The 26,413-nt window shown below is 44.4% G+C and overlaps 1 protein-coding gene across 1 annotated transcript in view; it reads right to left on the bottom strand.

Moving 5' to 3' along the window:
- The window catches only part of UQCC1 (ubiquinol-cytochrome c reductase complex assembly factor 1), a 357,706-nt gene that overhangs the window by 167,941 nt on the left and 163,352 nt on the right, over positions 1–26,413 (bottom strand). The gene's annotated exons all lie outside the window — the stretch shown is intronic.

Here is a 26,413-nt window from a genome sequence, read left to right as displayed (position 1 = left end):
TTTAGTCTCGTTGACATCAACAATCTAGCGTCATCCACAAAAGGCATAGCAACATCTAGACAAGTTACCGTAGCTTATAAATCACTCTGAAATACAGGAGGAAAATGTGAAAAAACTGCTTGATTAGTTGTGGGCCAATTGTAAAATGACTGGTGAGTGCAATCAATTCTTGGCCAATGTGACTAGCGTATTTACCATGTATTGAGAACGCTGGATCACTAATCTTTCATTTTCATTTCCTCATGTGCAGGCAGGTTCACAGAAAAATAATTTTGAATATCAGTATTTTGCTCAGGATTTCCAACATACCCAATTAGAGAGAAAAACTAAGGAAACGTAAAATCCTTTCTTTATTGACCACTTCAGCCCCGGAAGATTTGGCTGCTCAATGACCAGGCCATTCTTTGCGATTCGGCACTGCATCGCTTTAACTGATAATTGCATGGACGTTGTACCAAAACAAAATTGACGTCCTTTTTTCCCACAAATAGAGCTTTCTTTTTGGTGGTATTTGATCACCTCTACGGTTTTTATATTTTGCACTATAAACAAAAAAAAAAGAGCGAAATTTTGAGCGAAAAAAAAATTATATATATATATATATATATATATATATATATATATATATATATATATATATATATATATATATATATATATATAGTAAGTTTTGCTATGATAAATATTCCCTTTTTTTTATATATATTTTTTGTACTCACTCTAAAATCCTTTTCTCTGTAATTCACCGAACCGACACAGCTCCTCTCTTAGCCATTGGGTTGTTATGCCCTATTACTAGGAGATACTAGGCATTAGTTGTAATACAACACCCAGAACTCTTAGTTCTGCCCAGGGGGTGGTTCCTTGGGCAACAACCCTCCAGCCTGCCATGCAGTCATCAGTAGGTCAACAAGCAGTATAACGTAAAGAGAAAAAGGAGGGGTGGGTGCTGTGTCGGTCGGTGAATTACAGAGAAAAGGATTTTACGGCGAGTACAAAAAAATCCTATTTTCTCTTATATTCACCGACCGACACAGCTCCTCTTAGCCATTGGGACGTCCCCAAGCAGTGCCAAATGAGGGGTGGGAAAACAGCATAGAAACTTCATTCACCATGGCAAGTGGGAACTAGTGAAACTTTACCCACAAAAAACAACAGTGCGTGGAGAAATCCACCACAAAACCAGGGTACCCTCAACAGGAGTGACTACCCACAACCACACAAAAAAACTGCGGAATGTAATGCAACAGCGCATTAACTTAACGGTACGGTGTTTTTATCGAAAAACCAGGAAAAAAATAAAATATATTGCATATTCAATTGCAACTATATAGCTGCCTGCAAAACTTTGCGACCAAAACAGGCATCGGCCGATGCACCGATGTCTACCTTGTAGAACTTGGTAAAACGCGTGGACAGAAGACCAGGTCGCAGCTTTACAGATCTGCACGACAGACGCTTGGTGTCGGAAGGCCCAAGACGTTCCAATTGCCCTTGTGGAGTGGGCCGTGACCGGAAAGGGGGGCACTTTCCCCTTCAAGGTGTAGGCTTGTACTACAATCTGTCTGATCCACCTGGAAATGGTTGCCAACGAGACCGCCATGCCTTACTTTGGACCAGCAACCAAAACAAACAATGAGTTTGACTTCCGAAAGAGAGCAGTGGCAGACAAATACACCTTAAGAGCCCGAACAATGTCCAGAGCGTGAAGGGCCACCTCCTCAGGGTGTTTCGGCTTAGGACACAGAGATGGTAACACAATGTCCTCATTGATATGAAAAGCCAAGACCACTTTCGGCAGAAAAGATCCTTGTGGATAACCAGATAAGGCGACTTGCAGGACAAAGCCGCCAGTTCCGAAAGCCTCCTGGCCGATGTGATGGCCACTAGAAAGACCTGAGGAGTTCTGCATTATTCAGCAGATAGTGCCTGTAGTCCCTGTTGGCTCCCAGGTGCAGATGAAACAGTGCTATGTCAGTGGAAGTAGCTGCAAATGGATCTAAAACCGCTCTGAAGTGTGCTCAGGCTTCAAGAAAATGGCCGCCCAGCACAAGGACATAAATTACAGGGAAAATGGCTGTGAGGGCACAAGAGCACATGCTGCCACTAGAGAACACTCAAAAACGTGTTTAGGTTACAAGAGAATGGCCGCTGGTGTTCTGAATAGGAAATCACCAGGAAAAATGGCCACTGAAGCCCAGGAGAGCATGCTGCCTTTGCCCACACCTAAAATGGCTAAAAGGTACATAAAGGTACAGGGAGAAATCAATGGTGGTGAGCACAGCACTGCACAGGACATCAGCATGGCCTCACAGACACCTTCCAGGGGCATGGGAAACAGGACCCAGGACACAGCAGACATAGCCAGAGCAACCGCCCCCCCCCCCCCCCCCATGCGAGAGCCCCTGCATAGACAGACACACCGCTCAGCAGCCACATGCAGCATCCATCTCAACAGGGGAATCTCCCCAATATTTTCAAACAGCGGTAGATAGAGACAGGGAGAGAAGAGAGGGAGGTGAGGGACCCCCGAATCGACCTCCCAGGGAATGCCCAGCTGCTCAGCCCTGCCGAGGCAGGGAGAGCTGTACTTACCAGTCCTGAAGAGCTGGGAGACATTCCATCACAGACCCACTCACTGATCAGTACAGGGTGGCTGCTGACCCAGCATACTGTGATGCAGACATCAGTAGCCCGGTCATATGTGTGCCCCGGAGCATAAACGCTCACCGACCACCTATGGCTAAGAGAGGAGCTGTGTGTCGGTTGGTGAAAATAAGAGAAAGTTATAGCGCCTACAAAATAGGGGATAGATAGCTTCTTTTTTTTTTACTAGTAATGGTGGCGATCTGCAATTTTTTATCATGACTGCAACATTATGGCAGACACATCGGACATTTGACACATTTTTGGGACCACTGGAATTTAAACAGCAATCAGTGCTAAAAAATCGTTTTTATGATCGCTGCATTAGTGTCACTAGTGCCGCTAGGTAGCTAGTTATTTTTTTTGGTTCACCGCCAGGTTTTTATAGCGCTAGGTACCCCCATATACTACCCAATAATGATTTTAACCCCCTGATTGCCCCTAGTTAACCCTTTCACCAGCGATCACAGTATAAGTGTCACTGGTGACGCTGGTTAGCCAGTTAGTTATTTAGGTTCCTCGTCAGGTTTTTATATAGCGTCAGGGACCCCCATATACTACCTAATAAAGATTTTAACCCCCTGATTGCCCCTAGTTAACCCTTGGTTAGTTAGTTTGCTTTTTATAGCATCAGGGCACCCACCATTTATTACCCAATAAAGGTTTAACCCCCTTATCACCCGGCGGGTGATATCAATTAGGTTTTAGGGTCAGGGTCTGCGTCACCCCAGGCAGCGCCAGGTTAGTGCCAGTACCACTAACATCCACGCGTAAAGCATAAACCTCCCGTAGTGGTATAGTATCTGAACAGATCAATATCTGATCAGATCTATACTAGCGTCCCCAGCAGTTTAGGGTTCCAAAAAAACGCATTGTTAGTGGGATCAGCCCAGATACCTGCTAGCACCTGCATTTTGCCCCTCCGCCCAGCCCACCCAAGTGCAGTATCAATTGATCACTGTCACTTACAAAACACTAAACACATAACTGCAGCAATCGCAGAGTCAGGCCTGATCCCTGCGATCGCTAAGTTTTTTTTGGTAGCGTTTTATATTTAAACCCTGGCAGTGCTTGGTTTTCGGGGTCCCGTACATGGCTAGACTCCCAAAAAGTCCCCCATGTGTGGTATCCCCGTACTCGGGAGAAGCAGCAGAATTTATTTTTGAAATTTCCCCTATGCCCATAGCATGTGTGAGCAATATATCATTTAGTGACAACTTTGTGCAAAAAAAAAAATGTTAATATTCCTGCAACTTGTGGCAAAATATAAAATATTTCATGGACTCAACATGCCTCTCAGTAAATAGCTTGGGGTGTCTACTTTCCAAAATGGGGTCATTTGGGGGGATTTTGTGCTATTTTGGCATTTTATGGCCTTCAAAACTGTGATAGGTAGTGAGGAGTGAAATCAAAAATTTGCACCCTTAGAAATCCTGAAGGCAGTGATTGGTTTTCGGGGTCCCGTAGGCAGTTAGACTCCCAAAAAGTCCCACATATGTGGTATCCCCGTACTCAGGAGAAGCAGCAGAATATATTTTTGGGTACAATTCCACATATAACTATGGCATGTGTGAGCAATATATCATTTAGTGACAACTTTTTGTAAACTTTTTTTTTGTGTCATTATTCAATCACTTGGGACAAAAAAAAAAATATTCAATGGGCTCAACATGCCCCTCAGCAATTTCCTTGGGGTGTCTACTTTGCAAAATTGGGTCATGGGGGGGGGGGGGGGGGTTGTACTGCCCTGCCATTTTAGCACCTCAAGAAATGAGATAGGCAGTCATAAATTAAAAGCTGTGTAAATTCCAGAAAATGTACTCTAGTTTGTAGACGCTATAACTTTTGCGCAAACCAATAAATATACGCTTATTGACATTTTTTTTTACTAAAGACATGTGGCTGAATACATTTTGGCCTAAATGTATGACTAAAATTTAGTTCATTCGATTTTTCTTATAACAAAAAGTAGAAAATATATATATTTTTTAAACAATTTCAGTCTTTTTCCTTTTATATTGTAAAAAAATAAATATCGCAGAGGCAATCAAATACCATCAAAAGAAAGCTCTATTTGTGGGAAGAAAAGGACACAAATTTCGTTTGGGTACAACATTGCATGACCGCGCAATTACCAGTTAAAGCAGTGCAGTGCGAAATTGTAAAAAGACCTCTGGTCCTTAGGCTGACAATTGGTCCGGGGCTGAAGTGGTTAAACAAAGGATGCACATACACAACATTACCAAAAGTATTGGGACGTCTACCTTTACACGCACATTAACTTTAATGGCATCCCAGTCTTATGTCACATACACACAATCGGAATTTCCGACAACAAATGTTCGATGTGAGCTTGTTGAAAATTCCGACCATCTGTAGCCTCCATCAGACATTTGTCGGAATTTCCGACAACAAAAATTTGAGAGCTGGTTCTCAAATTTTCCGACAACAAAATCCGTTAAAATTCCGGAAATTCTGATCGTGTGTACAGTAGGTGACCATGATATTGTGTCAATCTCACCGCTTCTAGTGGAGAGATTGACACCCTACGAGCTCCGTCGCGGGAGCCAGCGCTGGCTCACATCGGGAAAGGAAAAATGTTTATTTTCCTTTCCCGATAAGTGACAAGCATCGCTGACCGGGTTGACACTGGTGCGGGGATCCGAATTGGATTCCCGTCAATACCAGGCACTGTGTTTGGTATGAATCCTAAGGGAGAACTCCACGTCAAATATATAAAAAAAAAAATGGCGTGGGTTCCCCCTTGGGAGGCATACCAGGCCCTTAGGTCCGGTAGGGATTTTAAGGGGAATCCCCTTCGCCGAAAAAAAACGGCGTGGGGTTCCCCCCAAAATCCATACCAGACCCCTATCCGAGCACGCAGCCCGGCCGGCCAGGAAAGGGGGTGGGGACAAGCGAGCACCCCCCCTCCTGAGCCGTACCAGGCCCCCCACCCCAAAGCACCTTGTCCCCATGTTGATGAGGACAAGGGCCTCCTCCCGACAACCCTGGCCGTTGGTTGTCGGGGTCTGCGGGCGGGGGGCTTATCGGAATCCGGGAGCCCCTTTTAATAAGGGGGCCCCCGGATCCCGGCCCCCCACCCTATGTGAATGAGTATGGGGTACAATGTACCCCTACCCATTCACCTGTGAACAAAAGTAAAAAAAAAAAAAAAAAAACACACAAGGGTTAAAATAGTTTACTGCACAGCTCCGTGGGTCTTCCGTCTTCGGGGGTCTTCTCGCCGGACTCCTCCACTATCTTCTGCTAGGTCTTTTGCTCTGAAAGGTGCAGATTGTGGCACCGGGGGGGGGAGGGATCAGATGAGCGGATCTTCCACTTCAGGGTGGAGGACCGCTTTAAGAAGGTCTCACGCGTGAATGGGGAGCAGGTGTGTTCAATTTGGTGCTATCACTCTCACTGGTCCCGGGGGGGGGGGTACGAAACAGATGATGGGACACAAGGATCACAGGCACAAGCTAACAGGTACAGCGCGAGCATCGACCATTAATTCATCATGTGACCATCAAAAACAGCTAATTAAAGACGTTTGGGATCTATGCTTGGTCTGAATTGGGGATTGGGCTGATCGCATTAATTCGCTGTTCCAAGAACCTAGGCCGGGAGAGCTAGCCATTCGTGCTTTTTGGTTCTCTGTAACGGTGAACCATTGGCTTCTGGTAAGCAGCAGTGTGTACTGTGGTGGAGGCGCTCACAACCTTTATCTTGTTTGGATTCACCTTACAACTTTCTACACTGCGGGAATTACTATTATTAATATTTCCTCTTTGGAATTCTTCTCTATTGGACTTTTCAATAGGTGTATGGACTAATCATGATTTTTGATTAATTTAAATGGATTTATTCACTTACTTCTTTTTTTTATTTACGTATTTATTGTTTGCATATGTTTGAGTATGTGGTTGGATCAGTTATCTGGGTTTTAGCTCACATATGTATGACAAAATAATTTTTGACATCTGCATATAGCTCCCTAGTCCTCCTACTGAATCTTCCCATCCTAAATTTACAAAATTCCTAATACATGCTGTTACAATAAATCTGATGAGCTCCAATCTGAGTGGGGGGAAAGGGTAAGTCCTACTGAACACAATGCCACCCTCATGTCTTCAAAATACACAAGTTAGCAAAAAAAAATTAAAAATCTTATGTCTGTCATGCATTCATGGAAAAACATTTGACAAAACATTCCAGTTTCTGGCAACTTGACAGGAAGAGCCCCAAGTTAGATGGAAAGCAGAGAAGGTTAGATGCCAGGCAGGGGGTTGTAAAATTACTAGCAGTATCAAACAGTACCTTAATGAAGTCTAGAAAGCCTTTTAACCCCCCTCGTTCTGGGCCGATGTCGTATGACGTCACCCAGTCTCAATGTCATTGCATACCCACACAACATGGCGATTGCATCTTGTTCCTAGGACATGGTGCGACCTGGATCTTGGTAAGGAGCAGATGACGTGGCTCTTTACCCATGTGATCAGCTGTGTCCAATCAGAGCCGGTCACATGTAAACATGGAAGTGTCGTTTATCGGCTCTCCTCACATGACAGTGTGAAGTGAGGAGAGCCGATCAGCAGCATCCCCTTGTGTACAGGTAATCAGTGCCCCGATTATCAGTGCAGCCCCAGCAGTGCCCATCAGTGACACCAATTTGTTCCCATCACTGATGCCAGTGCTGCCTTTCAGTGCCTGCTTATCAGTGCCGCTGATCAGCAGCATCTCCTCTCAGAGGAGACCTGTACAGGTCAGTGCTCATTAGTGCCTGCTCCAGTAGTGGCCTGTCCATTGGGGGCGCCCGGGTGCTGCCCTCTCTATGCATGCCACCCCCTATATGAATAATGGATAGATACCTGCATAGCATGAATCTATTCACAGACACCGTGGCCACCATTCATGTGCTGTATTTAGTGCTCCCAAAAGTCTCCAACTCCCGTTGGAATGAATGGGCAGTGCTTTCAAAGCGCCTTAAAAGCGATTTGAAAGCACTGCAAAACTGAGGTGTTAAAAGCGCCCCACTAGTGGCCGAAAATAGGTGCAAAAGCACAGTTTAAACAGCTATAAAGAGCCGATAAAACGGGCAGCGCTTTCCAATGTGAAAGCAGCCTGTTTTGTTTTAAACACTCTGCAGAATAGGTGGCAGAATACACATCTGCCAGTTACATTTCATACAGATTTCCACATTTCCTATAATGATGGAGTTAAATTTATAATAAGTGATTACTCTGATGTATGAGAAGATGACAGTCAGGTAGACACCAATCAAATCTATATTACGAGGAGCAGAAGGCTAATAAAATACGTGAAATCTCCAAAACATTCATAGGATTCACATCAAATTTGGTGTCTATCAAATAGTCATTTTATTCTGTTTCAGCGATATGTTGATTTATAGATGGAAATGTAGATTTATTTTAAAAAATGCCATTAGGGATGCATTAGCTAAACATCATTAAACACAGCTTAGACAGTTTGATTGGTTATGTCAATTATGTAAATGCCCTCCTAAAGGACCAGAAAAAATAGCAGTTTTTGTAGTTCTGCAGCTTTTGCTTACAATTGGAAAAAATGAGCGGATGCAAAGGGTCATTCCTGAGAGCTAATGACTTTAAATCAGACCTTCGCCATTAAAACGACTGTAAAGTCTTGGTTTATTTTTTTGGTTCAAATAACAAACATGTTATACTTACCTTCTCTGTGTAGTTGGTTTTGCACAGAGCAGCCCAGACCCGTCTCTTCTCGGGTCCCTTTGCTGGCGCTCCTGGTCCTTCCCTCCAAGCAGCTTGCTATGGGAGCACCTGAGCCGAGTCACAGCTCCGTGTATCCATTCAGACACAGGGACGCGGCCCAACCCCATTTCTTTTCTCACTGGCCGACTGACTTCGATTGACAGCAGGAGTCAATGGCACCACACTGCTGTCTCAGCCAATAAGGAGGGGTGTCCCAGGTAGCCGATACACTACTGCAAGATCACTGGATCTAGATGGGGCTCATGCAAGTATTCAGGGGGGCTGCTGCACACAAAAGTTTTTTTTTTATCTTAAAGCATAGAATGCATTAAGATAAAACAACCTTCTGCCTTTACAGTCACTTTAAGTCTAAGTAATATTACCCTGACTTCTTCACTTCCTTCTCTTACAGTTGGGCATTAATGTTTTTATTTAATGGTTATTTGTGATACACAAAAAAAAGAGGTTTCCCCCCCATGTATGCACAGATGTGACACAAGGCTTCGGGTCCTGAGCGAGCACTGCAGCACATCTGTGCATGTGCAGGATTCCCAGACCAGCTACACACTTATGGATTATGGAATTCCCAAAACGTTGCCATCTTTGTGCATGTGTAGGAAATAACATGCATGCATGGATGGATGTGCCAATGAGCTCTCTCAGGACCCCAAAGGTGGGGCAGAGTCCTTTGGCACATTTGTGCATGTGCTATAATGGCGGCTCTAGGGGGTGTCGATAATACTTAGTGTGACTGAAATTCCGCTTTAATACATCACACTGGAATTATTCTGCAGCACACTAAACTCTGCATCAAACTAAAGTACAGGTGAACTTTGTACATTTCACTTTTAAAGTTATTGTCTATTGCTAATTATCTATTTTGTAATGTGTTTCCTGTAATTATTATCTTGCACCATTTTCCCCCCTCACTTTTCATTAACCACTTCATCCCCGGACCAATAAACACCCTAAGGACCAGAGGTCTTTTTACAATTTCGCACTGCGCTGCTTTAACTGGTAATTGCGCGGTCATGCAATATTGCACCCAAACAAAATTTGCGTCCTTTTCTTCCCACAAATAGAGCTTTCTTTTGATGGTATTTGATTGCCTCTGCGATTTTTATTTTTTGCGATATAAATGGAAAAAGATCCAAAATTTTGAGAAAAAAAGATATTTTCTACTTTTTGTTATAAGAAAAATCGAATAAACTCAATTTTAGTCATACATTTAGGGCAAAATTTATTCAGCCACATGTCTTTAGTAAAAAAAAAAAATGTCAATAAGCGTATATTTATTGGTTTGCGCAAAAGTTATAGCGTCTACAAATTAGAGTACATTTTCTGGAATTTGCACAGCTTTTAATTTACGACTGCCTATCTCATTTCTTGAGGTGCTAAAATGGCAGGGCAGTACAAACCCCCCCCCCCCCCAAATGACCCCATTTTGGAAAGTAGACACCCCAAGGAAGTTGTGGAGAGGCATATTGAGCCCATTGAATATTTTTTTTTTTGTCCCGAGTGATTGAATAATGACAAAAAAAAAGAAAAAAGTTTACAAAAAGTTGTTACTAAATGATATATTGCTCACACATGCCATAGTTATATGTGGAATTGCACCCCAAAATATATTCTGCTGCTTCTCCTGAGTACGAGGATACCACATATGTGGGACTTTTTGGGAGTCTAGTCGCGTACGGCACCCCGGAATCCAATAACTGGCTTCAGGATTTCTAAGGGTGCAAATTTTTGATTTCACTCCTCACTACCTATCACAGTTTCGAAGGCCATAAAATGCCAAAATAACACAAAACCCCCCCAAATGACCCCATTTTGGAAAGAAGACACCCCAAGGAAGTTGTGGAGAGGCATGTTGAGCCCATTGAATATTTTTTTTTGTCCCAAGTGATTGAATAATGACACAAAAAAAAAAAAAAGTTTACAAAAAGTTGTCGCTAAATGATATATTGCTCACACATGCCATAGTTATATGTGGAATTGCACCCCAAAATATATTCTGCTGCTTCTCCTGAGTACGGGGATACCACATATGTGGGACTTTTTGGGAGTCTAGCTGCGTACGGCACCCCGAAAACCAATCATTGCCTTCAGGGTTTCTAAGGGTGCAAATTTTTGATTTCACTCCTCACTACCTATCACAGTTTCGAAGGCCATAAAATGCCAAAATAGCACAAAACCCCCCCAAATTACCCCATTTTGGAAAGTAGACACCCCAAGCTATTTACTGAGAGGCATGTTGAGTCCATGAAATATTTTATATTTTGCCACAAGTTGCAGGAATTTAAAAAATGTTTTATTTTTTTTGCACAAAGTTGTCACTAAATGATATATTGCTCACACATGCTATGGGCATAAGTCAAATTACACCCCAAAATAAATTCTGCTGCTTCTCCAGAGTATGGGGATACCACATGTGGGGGACTTTTTGGGAGCCTAGCCACGTACGGGACCCCGAAAACCCAAGCACTGCCTTCCGGATTTAAATATAAAATGCTACCAAAAAAAACTTAGCGATCGCAGGGATCAGGCCTGACTCTGCGATCGCTGCCGTTATGTGTTTAGTGTTTTGTAAGTGACAGTGATCAATCGATACTGCACTTGGGTGGGCTGGGCGGAGGGGCAAAACGCAGGTGCCAGCAGGTATCTGGGCTGATCCCGCTAACAATGCGTTTTTTTGGAACCCTAAACTGCTGGGGACGCTAGTATAGATCTGAACAGATCAATATCTGATCTGATCAGATTCTATACCACTACGGGAGGTTTATGCTTTGCGTGTGAGTGTTAGCGGTACTGGCACTAACCTAGCGCTGCCTGGGGCGACGCAGACCCTGACCCTAAAACCTAATTGATATCACCCGCCGGGTGATCAGGGGAAACCTTTATTGGGTAATAAATGGTGGGTGCCCTGATGCTATAAAAAGCAAACTAACCAGAGTCACCCGTAACACTTATACGGTGATCACTGGTGAAAGGGTTAACTAGGGGCAATCAGGGGGTTCAAATTTTTATTAGGTAGTATATGGGGGTCCCTAGCGCTATATAAAAACCTGACGGGGAACCTAAATAACTAACTGGCTAACCAGCGTCACCAGTGACACTTATACTGTGATTGCTGGTGAAAGGGTTAACTAGGGGCAATCAGGGGGTTAAAACCATTATTGGGTAGTATATCGGGGTACCTAGCACTATAAAAACCTGGCGGTGAACCTAAAAAAATAACTAGCTACCTAGCGACACTAATGCAGCGATCAGAAAAATTATCGCTTAGTGACACTGGCAAAAAGGGGTGAAAGGGTTAACTAGGGGCAATCAGGGGGTTAAAACCATTATTTGGTAGTATATCGGGGTACCTAGTGCTATAAAAACCTGGCGGTGAACCTAAAAAAATAACTAGCTACCTAGCGACAATAGCGACACTAATGCAGCGATCAGAAAAATGATCACTTAGTGACACTGGCAAAAGGGGGTGAAAGGGTTAACTCTAGGGGCAATCAGGGGGTTAAAACCATTATTGGGTAGTATATTGGGGTACCTAGCGCTATAAAAATCTGGCGGTGAACCTAAAAAAATAACTAGCTACCTAGCGACAATAGCGACCCTGTTTGTGTGCCTGTGTGTACCTACATGTCAGTGTAGGGTTGGTGCACACTTACTTTTTATCTTCTCCTCGTAGTCCGGTCAAAAAGACCGTCCCGAGGAGAATGACATCACTTCCTCCTTCCTGTGTATACAATACACAGTGGGAGGAAGCTTGTCATTGGCCAGGAGCGATTGAGAGGGGATGGCCAGAAACCAACGGCCATCCCCTCATCACGGATCGCTCCTGCAGCGAACCGGACCGCCGTATCCAGCGGGAGGGGGTCAGATCGGACCCCCCCACCCGCTGGAAGGCAGGCACGTACATGTACGTGCTTGTGCCTGCCTGTGCCATTGTAATGACGTACAATGGCAATACGGCGGTCCTTAAGTGGTTAAAGGGAGATTTTAAAATCACTAATCTGAATCTCTAAATGCTCTAACCCAAGTAAAAGAACTTATTGCCCCTTTCAAGAAGATACCATATTGTAGACTGTGTTGCATTCCTACCTGAGTGTGGCAGCGAACAATACATACAGCATCTCACAAAAGTGAGTTCACCCCTCACATTTTTCTAAACATTTCATTACATCTTTCATGTGACAACACTGCAGAAATTACACTTTGCTATAATGTAAAGTGAGTGTACAGCTTGTATAGCAGTGTAAATTTGCTGTCCCCTCAAAACAACTCAACACACAGCCATTAATGTCTAACCCGCTGGCAACAAAAGTGAGTAAACCCCTAAATGAAAATGTCCAAATAGGGCCTAATTAGCCATTTTCCCTGCACGGTGTCATGTGACTCGTTAAAGTGGTTCTGCACCTTTAAAAAAAATATTAAAAGCCAGCAGCTACAAATATTGCAGCTGCTGACTTAATAAATTCACACTTACCTGTCCCAGGGTCCAGTGATGTCGACGGCAGATGACGAGCGATCGCTCGTCTCTCTGCAACCCCCGCCGCCATCCTCTGTCAGGGAATCGGGAAGTGAAGCATTGCGGTTTCACTGCCCAGTTCCCTACTGCACATGCGCGAGTCACGCTGCGCGTCTCTGCTGGTCCCCGCTGTGTCCTGGGAACTGTGTGTTTCCTAGAACACAACGGGGGGCAGGGCATCTGCGGCAGTCTGCGGGGGTCTCTTCCCGGAAGTGGGTGCAGATACCTGGATTATCCAGGTAACTGCACCCCCCTTTCCCCTGAAAGGTGCCGATTGTGGCACCGGAGGGGGGGAGGGATCAGATGAGCGGATCTTCCACTTCAGGGTGGAGGACCGCTTTAAGAAGGTCTCACGCATGAATGTGGAGCAGGTGTGTTCAATTTGTTGTTATCACTCTCACTCTTACTGGTCCCTGAAAGTTTAACATAGTACCTCATGGCAAAGAACTCTCTGAGGATCTGAAAATAAGGAATTGTTGCTCTACATAAAGATGGCCTAGGCCAGGGGTAGGGAACCTTGGTTCTCCAGCTGTTTTGAAACTACAAGTCCCAGGAGACATTGCAAGACCCTAACAATCACAGGCATGACTCCTAGAGGCAGAGGCATGATGGGATTTGTAGTTTCAAAACAGCTTGAGAGCCAAGGTTCCCTACCCCTGGCCTAGGCTATAAGATGATTGCCAAGACCCTGAAACTGGGCTGTAGCATGGTGGCCAGGACCATACAGCGGTTTAACAGGACAGGTTCCACTCAGAACAGGCCTCTCCATGGTCGACCAAAGAACTTGTGTGTACATGCTCAGCGTCATATCCAGAGGTTGCCTTTGGGAAATAGACATATGAGTGCTGCCTGCATTGCTGCAGAGGTTGAAGGGGTGGGGGGGGGTCAGCCTGTCAGTGCTCAGACCATACGTCGCACACTGCATCAATTTGGTCTGCATGGCTGTCGTCCCAGAAGGAAGCCTCTTTTAAAGATGATGCACAAGAAATCCCGCAAACAGTTTGCTTAAGACAAGCAGACTAAGGGCATGGATTACTGGAACCATGTCCTGTGGTCTGATGAGACCAAGATAAACATATTTGGTTCAGATGGTGTCAAGCGTATGTGGCGGCAACCAGGTGAAGAGTACGAAGACAAGTGTGTCTTGTCTACAGTCAAGCATGTTAGTGGGAGCACCATGGCCTGGGGCTGCATGAGTGAGTGTATTAAGGAGGGGGGAGGGACTGCTTTTAACATCCATGCAGAAACATCAGAAGACTGGATCATACATGACACAGTGAGAGATTTGCCAGCACACCGCACTGTGCCTTGAACACATGACACCCGATGGCTCCACATTATGCTGTATTACTAAAGACTACAACAGATACAAAATGTGTAACTTCCTTCTACGGTTTTCAATTTCAGATTTTCAATAGTAGCCTATGGCTGCTGGCTACAGGAAAATGCACTGAAATCATGCTGCAATTTTGCCGCACTTTGCGGCCAGCAGTCAAAATGTTCCCATCCTGAACACAATTCTTCCATAAAGGCAAATCCACTTTGCACTGCAAGTGCACTTGGAAGTGCAGTCACTGTAGATCTGAGGGGGACATGCAAGGGAAATAAACAGCATTTTTGCTTGCACATGATTGGATGATATAAATCAGCAGAGCTTCCCCTCATTTCAGATCTACAGCAACTGCACTTCCAAGTACACTTGCAGTGCAAAGTGGATTTGCCTTTAGCAAATCAACCCCATAGGCTTTTAAGAAGTAGAGTTTAGGAGCTTTGGCAAAAAAAAAAAAAAAAAAAAACCCAAAAGCTCTTCAACTCAAGTCTAGGAGCTGTAGTGTACATGAAGCCTGACACAAGAATTTAAAACATTGCTGTATTTGCTCATGTGTTTTAGTGATTTGCCTACAGCTCTACTTTGAGGGGCCATTCAAAATGAATTGCATTACAACGCTGTTTCATACCACACAACACTCTGCTACTGTGCATAACTGCATGCAATACTGTGAATGGGGCTAAAGTAAAACATCACTTGTTTGACGTAGAGCAGCACAGTATTTCAGTGATTAGCACTGTTGTCTGCAACAACAGTTCAATTCCCACTAGATACATTTTGTGGATGTAGCTTTTATTAACTCCATGGATTGTTAGGATTACATCTGGCAAATCCTCCAACACCGGGATTTCTGGATGGGGCTACACTTGTTTTGCGAGTATTGCATTGGTACGGACAGCAGGAAGACATGCAGTAAGATAGACAAATAGATTAACATCTCCCCTGGGTACATAAAGCATCCATTTGTCAGGGCTCCTGGAAGAGACCTCCAATTCCTCTCCATCCACAATGAGTGGCAGATCTGTGGGCTGACACCACTGGTGAGGGACACAGTCAGCACCGATGGGGCTGTATAGCTGCTAGCAAATCTTGGTTGCCTGGACACGTCCCAGGAAAGGTTGTACAAATTTTTCTGCCACAGTCAGCCCAGCCTATGTCGACTAGCAGATGGGTTATCATACAGTTCTGCCAGCATTGTCTATCGGAGCTCTTCCTGATGAATAGTGGGAGACCAGTGCCAGTGCAGTTTAAGGATTAAGTGACCTATTCCATTGTGGGCTCCTATTTCCAGACTAGATTAGCATTTCTACACTATTATGCAAAGAAATTTATTTTTTCTACAGATTTCAGATGGGAACTAGTAATAGCCATGTATTCAACATAATATTCGATTTCACAAGTCAGTTCCAAATCCAAGTTATTGGCAATGGTGACAATACTATTGTCATCATTTGCAGTGGGAGGGTACAATACCATGTACAGAAATTAGAAAACTTGTTAGCAGTAACAGAAATTCATGCAGAACAAGGGATATACTGCAAGTATATATTAGTTGACTTGTGATTGGCAAGTTCTTTTGAATATGTGTATGCCGATGGGATCTGTGCTGGCTTAAACAAATCATATACAGTAGCTCTCCAGTCACAAAAATCTACCACCGTTTCCTTTTTTGAAGAGTTATACAACATCACTTCATATACATATTACTCATTCCATTGTCTTTTTTTTACCTCGTATTCTTCTAGAACAGTGAGAGCCGGATGCGCCCATTTGACAGCCTTTCCCTGGCTCTTGAGTCTTTTATTCGTTTCAATGACATGAGGCACTACTCAATAATGGGACATAATTCCTGTGACTGACACCAATGGGAGGAATTGCCCAGTAAAATCAATGATGGGGCACTATCCTTCCCACTGACACCAACGGGGCACAATCTCACAATTTCTTTCAATGAAACCAATGATGGTACTGTTCCTCCCACGAACACTAATGATGGTGCACTATTCCTCCTACTGATACCAATGATGAGACATTAGTTCTCCTCCTGACCACCAAGCCTGAGGCCATATTTATTTTCACTGTGCTGGTTCTACCCCCCTCCGGCCACACTTCTGCTCCTTGTTCTAGAATGATTTTCTTGTTTCCAATTATCAATAAGTTTTGTCAAATAATGGTAGGCTCTTGTACCACCCTTTTATTATATCTTCTACTTTGCACAGCGCATTTTAATGATGACAGTACATAAATAAACGATAATCCCAAGGTTTTATCACAGCAATACCACCGCTTTAAGGAGAAAAAAAAGCACAAATATAAAAACTTTTTTTTTAAAATCATTATTAAAATAGTGATACAAATAATAGTTACATTTGAAAATCCAATATAAGCTTCCTTGAAAAAATCTTTCATTTTGTGCCTGTCTGTTGGCCATCTCTTTAATAACTAACTTTCTGTATTCCATGTATGCTTTTTGCAGCTTCTCTACTGTTTATTTTCAATTTCTAAGGACTATATATCCCATGGTACCTTGCTGCATGCAAGCAGTGATTCCTTTACTGACTCCGCCTCCTGAAACTCCTCTGTAGTTCAGATGGCAGGCTCTGTGAAGTGTGTGACACAGCAGTGCCTAACCACAGGGAATAGTGAATACTTGCCACAGAATTCAAAGAAGTAAATGTGTCATCATCGCAGCTCTGGCCACTCACCCGGAAGAAAGACCGGAAGAAGACGTCAGCCCTCTCAGCAGTGACAGCTCGCCGCTGGAGTGCTTTGTTCTAAAGTAAGTATTTTATAATGTGCTAGTATGCAATGCATACTAGCACATTATGCAACTGTTTTACAGTTGTTTTTATTTTTAAACTCTGCCGCGGTTTACTACATATGCCTTGTAATCTGTGAATTGCAAGTCAGATTTGCCCAGTCTTTTATAAGATGTAAAGTCTAATTGCATAATGCTAATTTCGTAGATATTTTTTGGTGAGAGGTTGATGTTTTGAAAATTGTAATGGGAAACTATGCAGGGATAACTACACTTACATTCAATCAGCTATTGCTTAATTACATTATGCCTCATGATTATACAAAACATATTTCCAAAAACGCATATCGAAACGCAAGTACAGCATGCAAATTGAGCTTAAAGTATGGATGAACGCTACCAGCATACACCATGGACTAGCACAATTAAGTGATTATAAGCATGGAAGAATTTTGAAAAATGTTGTTTACCATATATAAATGTTAACTTGCTTAAAAGTCCACGAAAAGCTTCAAGGTCAACTGAATTTCCAAATATCACATCATAACCCCAGCAGTGGGATAAATAGCCAGAAAACCGCGGCATTCCATCCTTGCGGCCGGATCGGGGGATTCCAGGCCTTGAAGGAAACGGTTTGGCGACCCAGGACATTAAAAATACTGCCGGGTTTAAATAAGGCCCCATACATTTCAGCTAAAGACAAGCCTAGCAATCAGCTCAATTTATGATGTGTTAGCTCTTGCCGGCATGTTAGCAAATGTTTGAATGTACTTCAGCAAGGTTCCTGTTACACATTAAGAAATATACCTTCCCCTTTGCCACAACATACGCTGACCTTTTCAATAATGCTAGATTAAACAATATTTTTTTTCTCATTTTTGGCTATTTATTCCACAGATGAAAAGGAAAAATATTGCCTAGGTGTTAAATATTTTCACAAGCAACAAATCTGCAATTTAGGAAAATTGCATGTGTATTTTTTAGGTGTAACATAAATGTCAGCGTAATAACTCTTAAAAATCTTCTGACAATTCTCAGTGAAAATCCCAGCAGGGCCATTTTAAATAAACCACTTTTAAGTAACTTAAAGAAGTAATATTTGTTGATTTTTTTTTTTTTTTATGTTATTTGATGCGTGCTACCATTAAACACTTTTTGGTACACTTCAGATATTGGATATAAAAGATACAAGATTCATTTATCGTTGCATTCACAGTCTGTAAATTAATTTTCCTAGTGACTCCATGGCCATTGGAACAATACTACTAAACAGATGTAGTTCTGTTCTGTCCATCTCTACCCATGCTAGTAGCTAATATTACAATTGGTGCAGAAGGAAGCTCAATTGCTTGGTTTCAAGCCTATGTCAAGACAGGAAGTGATGGTAAATTTCTCCAAAGGGTACATAGACAAAAATACAATTTTAGGGGTTAGAACTTTTGAAAAATAGGATTTTTGACTTACCGTAAAATCAGTTTCTCTGAGTTCAGTGATGGACACAGCACTTCCTTATTCAGAACCATAGGGTTATATCGCCCCCTACTGACTCACACCATGAAATGTATGCTTTCCATGTCTGACAATATACCTTCCTGGAAGTAGATTTCCTAACTTTTATTGTTGGAATCACTGACACAGATAAGCCTCTATCCTTCAACACCTGGCTTTCAACAGCCAGGCCATTAAAGCCAGCAACTGTAAAGCAGGGTGGAAGATCGGCCATTGGGATAGCAGATCCTCCCTGAGAGGCATCTGCCAGGGGGTGCCTGCGACCAGACGCACCAGGTCGGCGTACCGGGACCGACAAGGCCAGGCCGGGGCCACTAGAATGACTTGAACTCCTTCGGCCTCGATCCCGCCTAACAGCCGAGGCAGAAGCTTGAGAGGAGCAAAGGCGTAAATCAGACGATACTGGCCCCACAGAGCCACCAGAGCAGCTGAGGCGTCTGCCAGAGTGTCCCGAGACCTGGCCACAAACCTCTGCACCTTCCTGTTGATCCGGGATGCCATCAGATCTATCTCTGGAGAGCCCCAACGCAGACATATCTGTTGAAATACCTCCTGATGAAAGGACCACTCCCCTTGGTCTAACACTTGTCGACTGAGGTAATCCACCTGCCAGTTGTCCACCCCCGGATTGTGGACAGCGGAGATGGCTGGGACGAAATGCTCTGCCTACTGGAGAATGCCGGCTACTTCCAGGCCCGCTAACACACTCCCTGTTCCTCCCTGGTGGTTGACATAGGCCACCTCCATTGCATTGTCTGACTGGTCGATCCGTCCAATGAGCCAAACAGAGTCTGATCGCCTGGAGTTATAAGATGTTGATAGGTAGCCTGGATTCCTCCAGCGTCCAGCCTGAGCAGAGCTCAGGCCCAGGACTCCTCCTCACCTGGACCGACTGGCATCGGTGGCGACCATTGTCCATAACAGAGGGAGAAAGGATTTCCCCTGCCAAAGAGTCGGGGGAACGAAGCCACCAGATCAGGGACCCTTTGGTTCCTTGGCTCAGCTGAATCTGAATATCCATTCTCCTTGACATTTGTCCCATTTTGACAGGATCTCCTTTTGCAGGGTTCTCATACGGAACTGAGCAAATGGGACTGCCTCAAATGTAGACACCATCAGGCCTAGCACCCGCATGCAAGTCCGCAGGGACACCCACCTGCTGGACAGCAGTAAACGAGCGAGTTGCTGCCTTTAACTTCTGGAGTTTGTCCTGTGGAAGGAACACTCTGGCCAGAGCAGGATCCATAGTCAGACACAGATAAATCAATTTCTGAACTGGAATCAGCGCAGACTTTTGGTAATTTATCAGCCACCCAAAATCTGCTAGAGTCAGAATAGCGATCTCCACGTTGCCCCTCAGGGTCGCTTGGGACTCTACTCGCAGTAGGAGGTCACCCACCTAGCCCAGAACAGCAATTCCCCGCTGGTGCAGCAGCGACAGAACCAAGGGCCACAACAAAGTGTGGCCACAGACCCTGCAGGGTGGGCCCCGTCCACAGCAGCCGATTCAGATTCAGGATCTTACAAGACAGATGAAGCAGGGGAAGGTGGGGGATGCTTCTTGCTAGTCCACTGCCCAAGAGCCATCTCCACCAGATACACAAAGGACTCCAGGGCCACAGTCAATGCGTCAACGGATGGCTGGGACCCAGAGGGACCTGCAGCCTCTGATAGGGGGTCAGGTGGGGAAACTTGCTCCTGAGACTCCATAGGGGAATAAGAGACCCCCACACAAAGAGCGACCACTGCAAAGGGACACCCCCACGCCGGTAGCTGTACCGGAACACCAGGACACCCCGCAGCCTGCAGCAGAAAGAGGAAGGGACCCCACCAGACTCGCCACCCCACCAGCTTGCTGCTGTGGTTTCTGAGGAAGAAGAGAACACCGGAGCCAGCACTGGGTTAAAAAGAGGAGCTTCCGCCTGCTAAAAACGCCATCTGGGCTACACAGTAATGGCTGCCGCTGCCTGAGCACAAAAAACACCAAATCTTGGCTGCCGAGCTACACAGACATGGCTGCCAGCCATAAGAAGTCAGCAGGCACTAGGGGGAAAAGATGCTGGCTATGGCAAAATGGCGGGAGCAACCAGTGCCTCCCCTCCTTTAAGCACTGCACCTGGCAGGGCACACCCCCTGCCCACCAATACTCAACTTCATGCCCCGGAATCCATCATGGCACCACACTACCCCATATAGAGGGGACCTCCAGGGACCATCCACCCCAGGAAGAAAGGGTGCAAAGGTGGAAGGGAAACCCCCAGGACCGACCAACCCTGGGAGGGGCCCGCATCCACCGCAAACCCACCAAGGGGACTGGGGGGACATTTACTCACCATACCAGGACCAGACTGGCACCACTCCAGACAGAAACTTCTCGCCACCGAAGTGGGGGGGGGGGGGCTGTCAGCCAAGAGGGACGCTGTGACTCGAGCTGAGACCCAGTCGCATGCAACCTCGTGAAACGTTTAACTCGTGGGACCAGACCCTGTCCAGTGGGGCTATGTCACAATCGACCTAGGGCGTAGATGCGGTCTGCTCCCGCTCGCTGGCCAGACTGGGGAGACCACTGGATCAAATATCCAACCCATCACCCAGTCCGGCAGTTAACTGCATAGCTCACTGGAGTAAATCCAGGAAAAAAAAAAAACAAAAAGTAAAATTTGCCAAGACTAGAGATCCAAGCGGGGAACTAGGTCCTTACTCCTGACTAGGCAGAAAAAAAAACTGAAGGCCTGTAGCAGAGAAGGGGTTGTATATCACTTAGGACTTCCCATAGGCGTAGCCAAGTCTTTTTTCTGCCTAGTGTCCTACTCTTGTAGGGGGTGATATAGTCCTATGGTTCTGAATAAGGAAGCGCTGTGTCCCTCAATGAACGAATGAGAAATATTATCACTGCTACGTATGCCTTTGTGGTCCTTTAACAACAACAACTTCATTTCTTGTGCTGGTGCAACAGGAACAGAAAGTGAGAGAAAACCTCCTCAATGGAATTGCAGAAAGAATTTAAGGATTTTCAACTCTATCCAAAACTGAAAAAGGAAGAGTTATGGCTTTAATTTAAGCAGATCTTCTGACTCCAGTCCTTTAGTCATTCCACCACTCTGCCTGAAACTGTTTGGATTAAGTAGTATCAGATTATTATTCCTGCTAATAGCCCAGATGTATTAAAACATCCTTCCTCTGGTATACCAGAATATTAAAAAAGGGGAAATGGGTATCAATGGAACAGAAACACAGGAAGATTGCTCTTCAATTTAGAGATAGTCATGCCAACAAGCAAAAGAGGTATGCATGTTTAAAGACGCTACCCAAAACTCTTGGAACACTCAAGGACCCCAGTGGTAAAACGGTTCCCCTTTTTAACATGTTATACCCATATTTAGGGTGTAAACTGTTGACAGAGACCCTCCCTCCCCCTTAGCCTCCCCTGTCACAGGGGTTCCTCTACCCTGCAGCCACTGTCACATTTAAAATTGACATGGTTATGTGGGGCTCCACCCACACAGCCATGTAATTCATTCAGGGATCTGTGAATAGATAAAACTACAAGTCCTGCCTTCCACCGCAGCAGATGGACTTGTAGTTTTATTGGCCTGTGAGCATGCTGATTTGCGCACTCATAGTCCATTGACACTTCTTACAGCTCTGTAACCGACAGCCTGTACAGACTGATGCAGGCCACCGCTGTGGCATTGTCTGGTTGAACCCAGGCCAGATGACCAGTCAGGAGGAGGAAGAAATGAAATAACAGAAGCATCATTTGTAACTCCAGAATGTTGATTGAAAGTTTGGATTCCTCTGGGGAGCAACAACCCAGAACTCTAGCCCAAAACCAACACCCTTGCATCCATCCTGACAATCTTCCATTGTAAAGGAAGAAAAAAAACTTGCCTTCCAAAAATGCAGAGGATAGAAGCCACCATCTCAAGGGACCAAGACATCTTTTTGAGGATGTAACCATTTCATCCCGTGCAGTTATGCTCCGTACACACGATCGGACATTCAGACAACAAAATCCATGGATTTTTTCCGACAAATGTTATCTCAAACTTGCATACACACGATCACACAAAGTTGGTCAAAAACTGCAAACGTCAAGAACGCGGTGACGTACAACACGTACGATGAGCCGAGAAAAACGTTTCAATAGCCAGTGCGGCTCCTCTGATTCCGAGCACGTGTGGAACTTTGTGCGTTGCAATTGTGTACACACGATCGGAATTTCCGACAATGGATTTTGTTGTCGGAAAATTTGAGAACCAGATCTCAAATTTTGTGTGACGGAAAATCCGATGGAAAACGTCCGATGGAGCCTACACACAGTCGGAATTTTCGACAACAAGCTCCCATCGAATATTTTCCATCAGAAAATCCAACCGTGTGTATGGGGCATAAGACTGAACAAAAAAGACTGAACAAAAAAGGCTGAACAAAAAAGGCTGAACAAAAAAGGCTGAACAAAAAAGGCTGAACAAAAAAGGCTGAACAAAAAAGGCTGTCCCTTTATAAAATTCTGGAGTGGAACTTGTCAATCCCAACCTTGCAATTTTGTCAACTTTTGCTGGGGCCGAAAGATTAAGGCTTAAAATGATCAAGAAGTCGAAAGTCTTCCAGGCGATGAGACGGATTCAAAGATCTGCAGCAAGACTGAATCATCCGGACAGCTCATGACTAGGATATCTTTGAGACAATGGCCCAGAAACTCTGCACGAACCTTTGTGAACACTTTCGGGGCTGAGTTAAGGCTGAAGGGAAAAAACACAAACTTTTGGTTGTCACCCATGGCAAGCAAAGTAAAGGCTGGTGACCTGGAAAGACAGGAATGTGTGAAATATGCATCCCTTATATCAATGGATGCTAAAAAAAAGTCTCTGTGACAAAAGGAGGCAATAATGAACTGAATAAATTCCATCCAAAACATTTGAGGCCATATGAATGTATTGAGAGCCTTTAAATCCAGGATGGGATGAAGGCCTTATTTGGGTTTTAGAACTGTAAACAGATCTGAGTAAAAATCTTGAAACCTTTTGAAGGAATGGGAATAGCTCCCTGGTTCAACAATTTTTTGGATTGTTGATCCCAATGTTAGCGCATCTGAACTAAGTTAGTACTCTTATCTCCCCCGCTGTCTTTTTGAATGATATTATCCTGCGAAGAACCGAAAAGATGTTCTCTCACAAAGGATGGTCATAAGAAGCCCTACATACACAATTGCTCACTGCCTACCATTTAAGCCAAATCACTCTGCAAATTAGAACTAAAGACAGGGATGCCTGAGATACAACTAGCATTCAGTACCATGATGTACATAAAATGTGATGTGACAGTCATCTGGTCAGAGTAATCAATAAAGTGAGGCTCAACATCTCCCTTAGCGATTTAGACAAAGTAGCTAAAGTTTGCAAAATTAAAACGTTGGCTAGGAAAAGGTTGAAGATGTGGATGGATCGAAAAAGTGCTTCCAACTTTTTTTTTTAAGTAGGGTCCTTAAAGTGGTTTCTGAAGATTTAAGGTTTTTTACCTTCGTGCATTCTATGCATGAAGGTAAAAAAAATATGTGTGCAGCAGCCCCCCAATACTTATCTGAGCCACATCCAGCGATGTGCACGGCAGCCTCAGCTCTCCGGAGACTCTCCCCCAATTGGTGGAGACAGCATTGTTAGCCATTGGCTCCTACTGCTGTCAATCAAAGCCAGTGAGCCAATGAGAAGAGAGCATGGGCAGGTCCGAGCCGCGGCTCTGTGTCTGAATGGACACAGAGCAGTGGCTCTGCTCAGGTGCCCCCACAGCAAGCTGTTTGCTGTGGGGGCACCTGGCAGGTGGGAGGGGCCAGGAGCACCGGCAGGGAACCTGAGAAGAGGAGGATCGGGGCTGCTCTGCACAAAGCCATTTAAGAAAAAACTTGCCTTTAATATCACTTTAAATGATGGCCCAGCTTCAATTGGAATGGTCAGAGTCTTGTATGTAAACCTTGGAAGGAGTAGACTCCAAATCTTTCAGACCTGACAAAATTTGGAAAGGGATCGTATGTGAAACCATTTAATGACAAATAATTGCCTGTCTGGGTGTTCCAATCTTTGTAAATAAATCTATTGAATAGAAGAAAATCCTTTGCAGCATTATCAGGTTTAAGAGAACAGAAGTTAGACACTGTGGTGAGTGAAGAAAAGCCTAGAAAAAAAAAAAGGAATTTTTTCTACTGCGGTGACATCAAATGATGACTGGAAATCAGCTGGGGGGGCTTTTTCCTCTTCTAGGGAATAAAGAGATTCAGCATCCAAAACTGAGTCCTCTGAAGGATTTTCAAAACATTAGGAATCTCCGCATCAGAATCCACTTGGGAATGAAATGGTGAATGTTTTTGACTCTTGCAAAAAGGAGGAGCAACAAGATTTTCTAATCTAGACAGAAAACCTTCCAAAACAGAAGAAAAATCACCGTGTTACAATCTTGTGAGCTGCTATGTGCAATACTGATTTAGAAAAAAATTCCCTGAGTCACAAGGTGTGAGGAAATATGCAGGGGTGGGACCTGAGAGGCTAACGTTGTGGACATACTTACGAGCGATGCAGGCTAACCATAACTGCAGAACTGATGGCAACTGAACCTACAGCACAGTATATGTGATATACAAAGGCTATGTTTCTATTTTTAAAATGTGAGTAAATGTGAGTACAAACGTGTGATTGAAATAAAAAATGGTTTTAAAGCGGTCCTCCACCCTGAAGTGGAAGTTCCGCTCATCTGATCCCCCCCCCCCTCCGATGCCACAATCGGCACCTTTCAGGGGGGAGGGGGGTGCAGTTACCTGGATAATCCAGGTATCTGCACCCACTTCTGGGACAAGACCGCCGCAGATGCCCCCCCCCCCCAGTTGTGTTCTGGGAAACACACAGTTCCCAGGACACAGCAGGGACCAGCAGAGACGCGCAGCGCAACTCGCGCATGCGCAGTAGGGAACCGGGCAGTGAAGCCGCAATGCTTCACTTCCCGATTCCCTGACAGAGAATGGCGGCGGGGGCAGCAGAAAGACGAGCGATTGCTCGTCATCTGCCGCCGACATGGCTGGACCCTGGGACAGGTAAGTGTCAATTTATTAAAAGTCAGCAGCTGCAATATATTTGTAGCTGCTGGCTTTTAATATTTTAAAGGTGCAGAACCACTTTAAAGGATAAAGCACAATTGCACTTTTTTAATTTTTGCATGAGACTGAATGGTAAAACAGCTGGAGACTGGAGCTGCTAATCAGCAGAAGAAGTGAAGCACAGAGTGGAGATGAAAGCTTTATGGAATAAAGGAAACGTCAAGGCTATAGTTACAAATTATTAAGGCAAGGGCACATCTGGTGAAGGTGGCACAGAAGTTTAGGAGAGAAAAGCACGGTGAAGAGATTTTCTGTCATAAAATACATTACTATTATCAAGGGATATAACACTTTGCAGTGATAAGGATTATTCATTTAGGCCTGGTTCACACCTATGCAGGTTGCATTTTGTATTTTTCAATACACATTTTTGATCCATTGAAGTTTATGGCATCAAAAACCAGAAAAAAGTCCCTGGCCTTTTCTATAAAATGCACAGATGTGAACTACATCCATATGAAACCATGTTAAATGGACAGGAGTGTGTTTTTGCAAAATGGAAAATGCACTAAAAATGCATGCCTGTACGGGGAGATGCTAATGTAGACAAGCATCTCCCCATTCTGCCTAGTGACACTGTCACTGATCACAGCTCCCTGTGTTTGGGAGCAGTGATCAGTGACATGTCACTCATAGCCACACCCCCTAATTAGAACCACTCCCTAGGACACATTTAACCCCTTCCCAGCCAGCTAGTGGTTAACCCCTTTACAGTGTAATTTTTACAGTAATCAGTGCAATTTTAGAGCAC

This window comes from Lithobates pipiens, unplaced genomic scaffold (assembly GCF_037356315.1).
Source record: "Lithobates pipiens isolate NorthernLeopardFrog02 unplaced genomic scaffold, aLitPip1_a1.2 Scaffold_28, whole genome shotgun sequence".
NCBI classification, from domain to species: domain Eukaryota; kingdom Metazoa; phylum Chordata; class Amphibia; order Anura; family Ranidae; genus Lithobates; species Lithobates pipiens.
The sequence above is the reverse complement of the archived record's forward strand: the minus strand, read 5'-3'. Positions and strand labels throughout refer to the sequence as shown.